Consider the following 10653-nt stretch of genomic DNA (forward strand, 5'->3'; position numbering starts at 1 on the left):
ATCAAGAGAGAGACAAGACAAGAGACACATTATGTATGGTCCCAAAGAGTGATTCATATTGAGGACAAGATACAAATATATAGGTGAGACCAACTTGAGTAGAGTGAGTCATATATAGCTCAAACATCTAGTAGGCATAAAATCCTATAGATCTTCATACACTAGCATCATAATTATAAGTTCTTCACCATATTCATGTTCTTTTTGTTTTACATCCAATAACCAATTATGTTTTTGGATGCCCTTGTCATAAGCAGCTTGAAACCCTTATAAAATATCATCCATGATAACCATAAGTTCCATATCATCTTTTGCATAAGAGAAATCCTATAAGACATTTTAACAATGATAAAAACAAATCATCGTGATTTTGTTGTCCCAAATGAAGTTGTTATCCTTTCCATATGTAGCACATAATTCATCCAAAGATTTATCCAAAAGACAAACGACTTCTAGGACTTCCTCCTCATGAAAAGAACCCTCTTGAGAACCCACCTCATGCTGCAAGAAACCCTCATCACATGCACCAAGAATATTGGCCATATTCCCCATAAAAATTTTCTCAACCCTCTCACCTTCTTGCATGTACCTTCATTTATGTTTCATAGAAATTTGTATATATATTACATGAAGATAGCATTTAGCTATCTTTTCAAATCATCATGATAGGCCTTACCCTCATTTCTAGCAAAACAAGTTTTCATATCAACTTGTACCCCCTCTAGGTAAGCATCCACATCTTTGGGATTTCCCTCATCTATCATATGCCAAACATATTAACCATATACAAAAGCTTCATTCTCTAATTCTAGTCGAACCTGTATATTGTCCATATATACTTCTTGTGCCCTACTTTGTGAGCCTTGAAACATCATAGCTTTACCCACAAAAGCACAAACCTCATGTAAAGAAAGTGAAATATCTAGTTTTTTATACAAAAACTTGATTATGTCCTCATCTTTGGCTTGTAATAGTTGATCTTCTTGTAGAAGACACTCATCTATAATGGCTTCTAGCTTTTTGCGAAGTAGATTATGCCTAGATGCATCATTTTTGCTACATGTAACATTTCATTTGACACTGCGGAAGCAATCCATTCCATCTCCAAGTCTACATATTCAAGATATTCTTGCTTAATGGCTTCTTCAAAGTCATCCCAATTGTCGTCATATTCCCTTGCTAGATCTTGGACTCACTCAATAGGCTTTGGCATAACTAATTAATTGTAGGACATAATCATCATTCTTTGTGGATCCCCTTGAAGGCTCATCTCCCTTACATAGCACTTAAGATATCCTATCAAATCATAACCCTCAAAGGTATTACATTCCTCATACACTGCTTGTAATGCAATTTAATCCACCGCTTCTTCCATTTTCTTGGCTTTAATTACATGCATATTATATGGTGACCTTGCACTTGCTAAGCTTGTTATAGTTGTATCAATTACCTTATTTTTCAATCTGACAAACCCTCACTCTAGCCTACTTCGCGTTGGGTTCACCAAATTTGTATCAAGAAGTGTGTAGTGCGGCTTGAAAAGCATCAAGCCTCTCAATGTGAGGGTTTGTTGAAAAATCAAGGGAATCGGGGGGCTATGGAAGCAAAGAAACACTCAAGAAGAACTAAACTCTAGCCATAAAAGCTTCACTTTAAGAAAGGACCAAGATTAATTCAAAACTCTTTTGTGTGTGATGATTTTGTGTAGCTTCGCTCCCAATTTGACATTCACAATCCTCTTTCACCCTACTAAAAAACCTAAATTTACACTTCAAGTCTTTGTCGTGACCATTTCATAGAAGCTTCAAAACTTCACCAGAGAAGCTCTAGTGATCTTTTAAAGAGGGGAAACCCTAATTGGTGGCCTCACACATGGGAACATGCAATGGTAATTATAGTATGGGACTCCTGTAAGACAAGGGGAACTAGAACCGGAGAGTCCACCACCCAACCACCCACTATATAGCATAGCCCCTGGCCCTTTGCCCTAGTTGCACTCCCTTTCCACAGTGCCTAGCCCGCCGGCCCTGCCCTTGTCTAGTCCGACCTTTCCAGTGTCCTGACATTACTCCCCTCTTAAGAAGAGTTTTCGTCCTCGAAAACAAAAGTGGGGAACTTCTTGTTAAGAACACTAATGTTTTCCCAAGTGGCACCTTCCTCAGGTCGGTCTTTCCACTTGATTAAGGCTTTTTGACGTACGTGATGACGTGTACGCAACTCATGATAACGAGGTTCATGCGTTAAGGTAGGAGGTTCAATGAAATCAACAAAAACCTGTTGGTCAATGACATTATCGTCCCATGTGTCAGCTTACGTAAACGGCTCACATGAACCACCGAATGAATGCGAGAATGTGAAGGTAGTAATAATTTGTAGGCACGATCACCTACTCGCTTGAGTATTTTGAAAGGCCCACAATATCAAGGAGATAATTTAGGTGTTGGCCCACTTTTCAGACTTTCTGAATGTTATGGCACACATAAAAATACTTCCTCCCCTTCTTCGAAGGTAACTTGCCGAAGTTTCTCATCATCATACTTCTTATAGCAATCCTGTGCTTGTCGGACATTCTGACGAGCAAGTTTCAGCATATCCATATGGTCTTGGAGAAAATCCTTAACCTGTTGGAGTTTTTTGGTTGCCAACCCTACCGTAACTAGTGACCTAGGTTGAAACTCGTACATGAGCATGAAAGGACTAAAGCCTGATGTGACATGCTTAGAACTGTTGTAGGCAAACTCAAGAATAGGTAAGTATTCTTCCCAGTCTGACTATTTTTTGTTGACGTATGCTCTTAAAATATCCTCTAGCATCTGGTTAACTGGTTCCGTCTGACCATCTGTTTCTGGATGATGAGTTGTACAAAGGTTCAGTTGTGTACCCAATTGTTTAAATACAGCTCTCCAAAAATGGCTATTAAACTTGGGATCATAGTCACTGACAATGTTACTTGGCAAACCATACAGTTTGTATAGATTGTCCACAAATAACTTGGCTAGTTCTGGTCTCTTAACCGTTGATTTGGTCGGAATAAACTTACATAGTTTAGTCAACCTGTCTATGACCACCCATACCGAGTCATGACATCGTACAATGGTTGGTAAACCCACAATAAAATCCGTAGAGATGCTTTCCCATTTTCCATTGGGAATCTCAAAAGGACCTAAGAGTCCTCCTGCTTTCAGGCGCTCTGCTTTGTTAACTTGACATTTTTGGCAATGCAAGACATAAGCTTGAACAAATCCATGTATACCTAGCCAGTAAAACTACCGTCGTACGAGAGCAGAAGTTTTTCTAATCCCCAAGTGCCCTGCACTTGGACTATCATGACATTCATAAAGAATTTGGCATCGAATGTCTGTGTCCGTTGGTAAACAAACTCTCCCCTTATGGAGTAGGTTCCCATTGTCGATGGTAAAATGCTTCCATCATTGTAGTTCATCACTTGATAAAGGAGAACTAGGTGTGGAGGTTAACTGTACACTACCGTCATTGGAGAAGGATCCCTCTTTTGAACATTGCTCCACACTTTGGAATATGCTTCATCATGCTCATATTTTCCTCTGAGAGAATCTAAAAATTCACTACAAATTTCCGTCAACAAGAGAAAATTAATCTCTGGCATTCGACTTAAAGCGTCCGCCACGACATTGTACCGGCCTTTGCGATACCTTAGCTTGGCGTCATATTCCTGAAGAATCTCGGCCCACCTAGTTTTTCGACCCTTCAAATCCATTTGTTGTGTAAATCATTTGATGCTTTCATGGACAAACACAATCTCAAACTAAGCACCATACAAATAATGACGCCATGTTTTTAAGGTAGACACTATTGCATAGAGTTCACGTTCGTAAGCAAGATAGTTCTGCTGAGCTACATCAAGCTTCTTGCTTTCAAATGCAATCGGCCGTTCATCTTCTAACAAGACTGCTCCAATAGCACGGTCACTAGCATCCGTTTCCAAAATGAATGGTTTAAAAAGATCTACAATAGATAGTATAGTAGTTATAGCTAATGCATCCTTGAGCGTATCGAAACTGTGTTGTTGAGCGGATCCCCACTGAAAAGCTTTACCTTTGCCTTTTAGTTGATCCGTCATAGGAACAACAATTTGAGCACAGTTTTTAATGAACCTTCGGTAAAAACCTGCAAATCCTAAAAATATTTTCAATTTTGCCTGATTTTTAGGAGAAGGCCATTTTCGAATGGTATCCACTTTGGATTGATCCATATATAGCCCGTTAGCTTAAATAATATGCCCTAAATAATGAATTTCTTCTTTTAGAAAATCAAATTTAGATTCCTTGGCATATAATTTGTTTGTGCGTAACAACTCAAACACCTGCCTGAGATGTAGTAAGTGTTCTTCTTCAGAAGCACTATAGACTCGGATGTCATTGAAAAAAAAAATGACAAATTTGCCCAAATATGGCTTCAAGACACTATCCATAAGTGTCATGAATGTTTCGGGCGCACTGGTTAACCCAAAGGGCATCACCAAGAATTTGTAGTGTCCAAACCATGTTCGAAATGCAGTTTTGGGTATATCGGCAAGTCGAATACGGACTTGGTGATATCCTGACCGTAAGTCTATTTTTGTAAAAATGCGAGCATGAGTGAGTTTATCAAACAACTCATCTACTCTGGGCAATGGGTATTTGTTAATAACTGTAACCGCATTTAAGCCACGGTAGTCTACTCACATGCGCATACTCGTCTTTTTTCTTCACTAAGAGGATAGGGGAAGCCCATGGTGAAGAACTGGGCTATATAAACCCTCTGCTAAGGTAGTCTACAAGATGACATTCCACCTCAGCAGCTTCTGAATAAATCCCATGGTAAGGTGGTTTACTAATAGGTTTACAGCCTGTAGCCACGTCAATGCTATGTTGCATTGATCGTGTCGGCAGTAATCCTGATGGAAAATTATTAGGAAATACATCTTGAAATTCCTTTAATAATTTCTATAATTGACTAGCAACATTTGCGTGTTTAGAATTAGCAATTGGTGGAATAGAGGAGAGAGAAGCATGCGGCGTTGAGGAATGTTCAACAGACTCAATGCTAGAAAGAAAATGAGACAGTGAGTAACACAAGAAAACCTTATCTATTTTATTGTCAGAAACGAGCTGCATAAGCTCAGCGATACAAATCAGTGGTGATGAAGGTATATCTTTTTCTCCTAACAACAACACATGTGTGCCATGGGATTCAAACATCAAGCTATTGTTCTCATAACTACGCTTCAGTGATGGTCCTAGGCTATCCAACCACTCCCTACCAAGAACCACATCATCCCTTTCCATGCTCATAACCTAAATATCCAAACATGTGGAGTAACCTTGTACTTCCAATGGAACAACTCAGGATTGAGTATCCCAGATTTCAGTATCATGTCCATTCAGCATTGCTACCTTGTAGCGGTGGGCACTCGGGGTTTGAGGCAATTTGAGTTTTTTCACCAATTTGTAATTGATGAAATTGTGAGTAGCACCGTCATCTACCAAGATGTGCACCTTGTGTCCTTGCAGATATTCATGCATACGTATCAACTCATGTGGTCCAAAGGTTGGTTTCCACATGGAATCTATGAGACAACATTCATGCACCACCTCAGTGTGTGTTACTTCCACTGTAGAGAATCGTGAGGAAGACTCAAGAGGCAACAGTTGCACCGTGTGCACTGCTTTCTCCTTGCCCTAAGCAGCAGATTTCCCCTTGGGACAATCCTTTTTTCCATGAACTCTTCCTAAACATTGAAAACATAATTTTTCTTTCTTGGCTTTATCAAAGTCCTCAAGAGAGAGAGGACCCCTGGACCCCTTGGGTTTTTTTAGATGCATCCAAATTGGCAACTATAATTTTTCGTTTATTGTGCCCATAGTGAGTGCGTGTATTACCATGTATATTAGCAGGCACGTGACTATTATGTGTTTTCTTTTCATCTGGATCATCATAAATATGTGCTTTCACTATGGCTTCCTCAAGTGTTTTAGGGTCTTGGGTCTTGACATACTTCTTAATTAAGCTCGGGTGTCATACCTCGTATGAACCCCCATACTTGTTGAAAGGTATCTAAGCCTTCCAACTTGAGGATAACATCCCGATAGTGAGAGATATATTTAAGTAGTGATGGGTATTGGCGCATGGAACATGTGTCCCAAGCCGTCCAATTCCGATCGGCCTCGTTTGTAGGAAAAAGTTCCTTGCTAAACATTGCTTCAAAAGCTGCCCAACTCTGTGGTATGATGTTCTTCTCCTTGAGAGACATCCACCATTTGTAGGCCTTGCCTTCCATAGTTAAGCTCATTTGCAGAGCTCTGCTTGCGTCCGGAGTACGTCGTAAGGTGTGAATTCCATCCCACTTGTTGAGAAAGATATTCACTGCATCCTTATTGCGGTCTCGGTCTTCTCCCTTAAAAATCGGTGGTTTGGTGTTTTTCAACAATTCAATCCACCTCTTTTGTAGTGAGAGTATGCAATGTATCAGCATTTGGGCCTTGCCCTAGATTAGAAGTGCATGGCCCTTGTGTAGCAACGTGCTCATGCATGTGCGTCTCAGCAGGACTCTTGGAATGCTATTGCATTAATTGAATTACCAATGTGGATAGTTGAATATCGAGTAATTCGTAAGTATCCTCACTTGCCGTACGGTCGCGGGTACTCTCCTTGAGAGGATCCGGCTACGGGCCATCATTGACAGGATCAGGCGTACTTTGCTCAAAATCGAATGTCATATTGATATCCGAATCCATGGCGACACAGTGTAGTGGAAAGAATAGCAAGAAAAAATACTTGTAGATGGAGGATGCACCGCCAAGGCTAATTAAGGTTAATTAGCCTTGCTAATTACATCAATTGTCCAAATAAAAAACGATCCGAAATTTCAGCCGTGTAGGTACTTGATTTGAACACGTTGCAGCCAAATGGAGTGTGAGTGGTATTGCTTTCGACCACAATCAATTTGAGAACTACTCTCGCCAATGAATCCGCTTATGAAGCTTTATCGGTGTGTTGAATTTCTGGAGACAACACACAGGGAATTTGTGTATTTCCCTGTACTTGTTGGCCCCGTCTCGATTCCACTCTAATATGTGCTCCCTAAAGCCCGAGAGTTTGTTGCTCGTGGCGGGGGTGTGTATCCGTTGCGGGGTGTGTATCACCCCTAATCTTAATTTAAAGTCATAAGGCCCTTGGCCTTAGGCGTTTATGTGAGAATGGTAAGCTTCAAAACTCCATCGCCGTGATCAGGCAGGGCGTAGAGGCTTGGGAAGATGAGGGTGGTCAATGCGTTGCAAGGCGGGCTTCGGCCCTGTGTCGAGAAGTGACCAACAGCCCAGCGCGCATCGACTGAGCCCGAGCGCAGTCGATTTGGTGCTCCTACACTCGGCGGCTCTCCTCGCCAAGCCCGTTTGCCCATGGTGGTTCCTCCTCATCGTTTCTCTTAGCAAGGGGTGATCTCCATAGTTTTGGACCATGACATGCAATCATGGAAGGCTTTGTGTGGCTAAAAAGCACCATGCCTTCCCCTTTCGCCAAAATATGAACTTAGCTCTTATACCAGTGTAAGACAAGGGGAACTAGAACCTGAGAGTCCACCACCCAACCACTGACTATATAGCATAGCCCTTGGCCCTTTGCCCTAGTTGGACTCCCTTTCCACATCGCCTAGCTCGGCCCTGCCCTTGTCTAGGCCGGCCTTGCCGGTGTCCTGACAACTCCACTAGCACCCTGACTTGGAACTAACACCATTATTGATGTGGAATTTTGTGCATTTTTTTTACCAATTCTAGGATATTTTTAACCATTTTATGACCAATTTTAGCCATTTTTAGCCCAAAAATACCCTTTTGTCCATAGAAACTTAGAACAGCAGGATAAAATCCTTAAATTTGTGGGAGCAATCATTTTTGGCTCATATTATATGATAAACTTCATTTTTTCACTTGGCAAGCACTTTAGATGCATCGTTTACAATTGCATAGGAGACCAGCTATTTTTGGACAAGATAGTCCGTATTGAACTTTCTAGGCGAAACGAGTGTGTCATCTTGATGAACTTCACATATGTACATTATCAAACAAATTGGGCATGATTATATGTGATAAAACATGGAACAATGCCACATCCAAGGCCTTGCCTACCCAGCAACGTATGTACACAACTGCAACTATGTCAACCCTCCTCACATATATGAAAGTATACATTGTAGAATTCAGTCACACATAATAAAAGGCATAAATTTTAAGGTGAACATTTTGATTTCACATTATAAACGGTTTCGGGGGATATGTGTCAAAACATGAGCCGGTGGCCTCTGGCTGTGAGACGTGTGGAAGAAAGAATAGTAGACACTGAAAGCTCTAGAAATCATCGTAGTCTTCAATTAATCAATTCACTCTCATAGCACAATGTAATTGGTAGCCAAGGCGGGATGTTAGCAACACCAACACTTAGAATAATTGGTAAATAGGAGTTTAAGCTCCCTTCATAGATTAACCAGACTGTTAACGACACTAGGGATTAATACAATGATTAATTAATCTTCAGACTGATAACGGTAATGGAAACCTTTTCCTATCAATTTACCTACTTCAACTACCTTCAATTCTACAAACTTCATCTAAGTTCATTGTCTCGATCATCATACTTCAAATATTGCAAACTGTTCTGCAACTTCCTGCTTTGCGCGCACTGCCTTAATTGCCAACAATAACTTCGAGACTTCTGCTTACACTTTTGCTTAGACTCTGGCTCCGGCTTCAGCTACTACGACTTCTACCCCAACTCCTCCTTGGGCTATAGTTGTAGCTCCACCCTCTATCTCTTATTTCAATTTTGCTTCCTGCAAGCCCTTTCTTTTCCTTGCTTAACCAAGGTCGAGAGTGAGAGAGAAAGAGCCACTAAGTTGCTTTTTTTTTCTTAGATCCAAGAGCGAGTTAGAGAGTCTCCTTGCTTGTTTAGATCCGAGAATGAGACTGAGAGAGCCCTTCACAAGTTTCCTTGCTTCGAGAGCAAGAGAGAGAGTCCACCCTTCCTTCTCCTTGTTAGAGCTCCCCCCTTCGAGAGCCTTCAATTCTCCTCCTTGAGGTCGAGATCCACAGAGAGAGAGAGAGAGAGAGATGCTTTCTTGCTTGTTGCTTCTCCAAATACATCCCCTCCTCAACCCCTCTCGTCCTTACTTACCTTCCTCATGAAAGATTTTCTTGCCCTTATTTTTGCCTCTCTTCCCCCTACTTTTACCTCGGTCCATCAGTCACGGCGTCGTGACTGATGTGGTGTGGGACCCGACATGATGATGTGGTAGGTGAGCGACTTGGGCAGTGTCTTTTTTATCGTGGCTAGTACCAAATGATGGCACCCTGTCAAGTTGAGTGATGTTTGAATGTTTTGCGCACCCGCACGAGTTTTCCCCTGGCTGCTACGAACACTTCTTCTCCTACGTTGTCGTCTGCTGCTACCGACCGTTTCTAACCATGCTTCCTTTCCCTTTGCTTACACACAAAAGCACCTTTAATTTACAAAGATGGCCGAGGTATTTCCTTTACAAGTGGGCGGTATTTGCTCCCTGATGGCCTTAAGCCTCAATTGGGTGGCCTATAAAATTTGTAAGGGCACCACATTTGGCATACATTTTGCGAAAATCCTTGCCAAGCACAACATCAACCCACAAACTCAACAAGAATTCAATGTGATTCTGTACGTGCACCACATTTGATATTTGGGCGGCCCTTTGTGGCCTTGGGCACCACATTGAACATGCATATCTACCAAAGCATGGCAAAGCACGGCATTCGAAACATGATTTAGCTTGCTAAGAACTTAATGTGATTTCGTAAAGGCACCGCCACTACAAGAGGCTCTTCATATTAGCGACGCTCACACAGCGACGCTCAAAAAAAAAATCCCGGCGTCGCTATGAGCATCGCGAATTTCTTAGTAAATTTGCGACGCTCATAGCGACGCCGGCTGGGGTAAAAAAATAACTGAGCGCGCCCAAAAACTCAGATCTCAGATCTGAGTTTTTCGGCGCCCTCAAGCAAGGAGCAGGTAACGCTCTCCCTCACTCTCTCTCTCTCTCTCTCTCTCTCTCTCTCTTTTTCTTCTCCACACACACACACACACACACACGCGAGGAGAGGAAGGAGAGCCAGGTATGCTCCTTCCCTCTCCTCATTCTCATGTTCCCTTCCCCTCTTTCTCTCTCTCACACACACACATAGTGTTTTTGAGAGAGAGAGAGAGAGAGAGAGAGAGAGTACAAACAAAAACAAAAACGCACACACACATACATAAACAAGGAATGCACACACACATTGAGAGAGAAAAAGAGAGAGAGAGCATGCATAAACAAAAAACGCACGCATTGAGAGAGGAAAAGAGAGAGAGAACATGCATAAACAAAAAACGCACACATTGAGAGAGGAAAAGAGAGAGAAAACATGCATACGATCCAAAAAAACGCACACACATTGAGAGAGAAAGAGAGAGAAACTAATTTAACGTCGTAGGAAACTAATTAAATTTAAAAGACCTAAAGATCTAGCCTACGAGGAGTTGAACTCAAGACCTATTATTCAAGAGGGAAATGGCATAATCAATCTATCATACTTGGCATGGGTGATAGAAAGGTTATACCATTTATCTCTTTTT

Source organism: Adiantum capillus-veneris, chromosome 11 (genome assembly GCF_014529385.1).
Source record: "Adiantum capillus-veneris isolate H3 chromosome 11, ASM1452938v2, whole genome shotgun sequence".
NCBI classification, from domain to species: Eukaryota; Viridiplantae; Streptophyta; class Polypodiopsida; order Polypodiales; family Pteridaceae; genus Adiantum; species Adiantum capillus-veneris.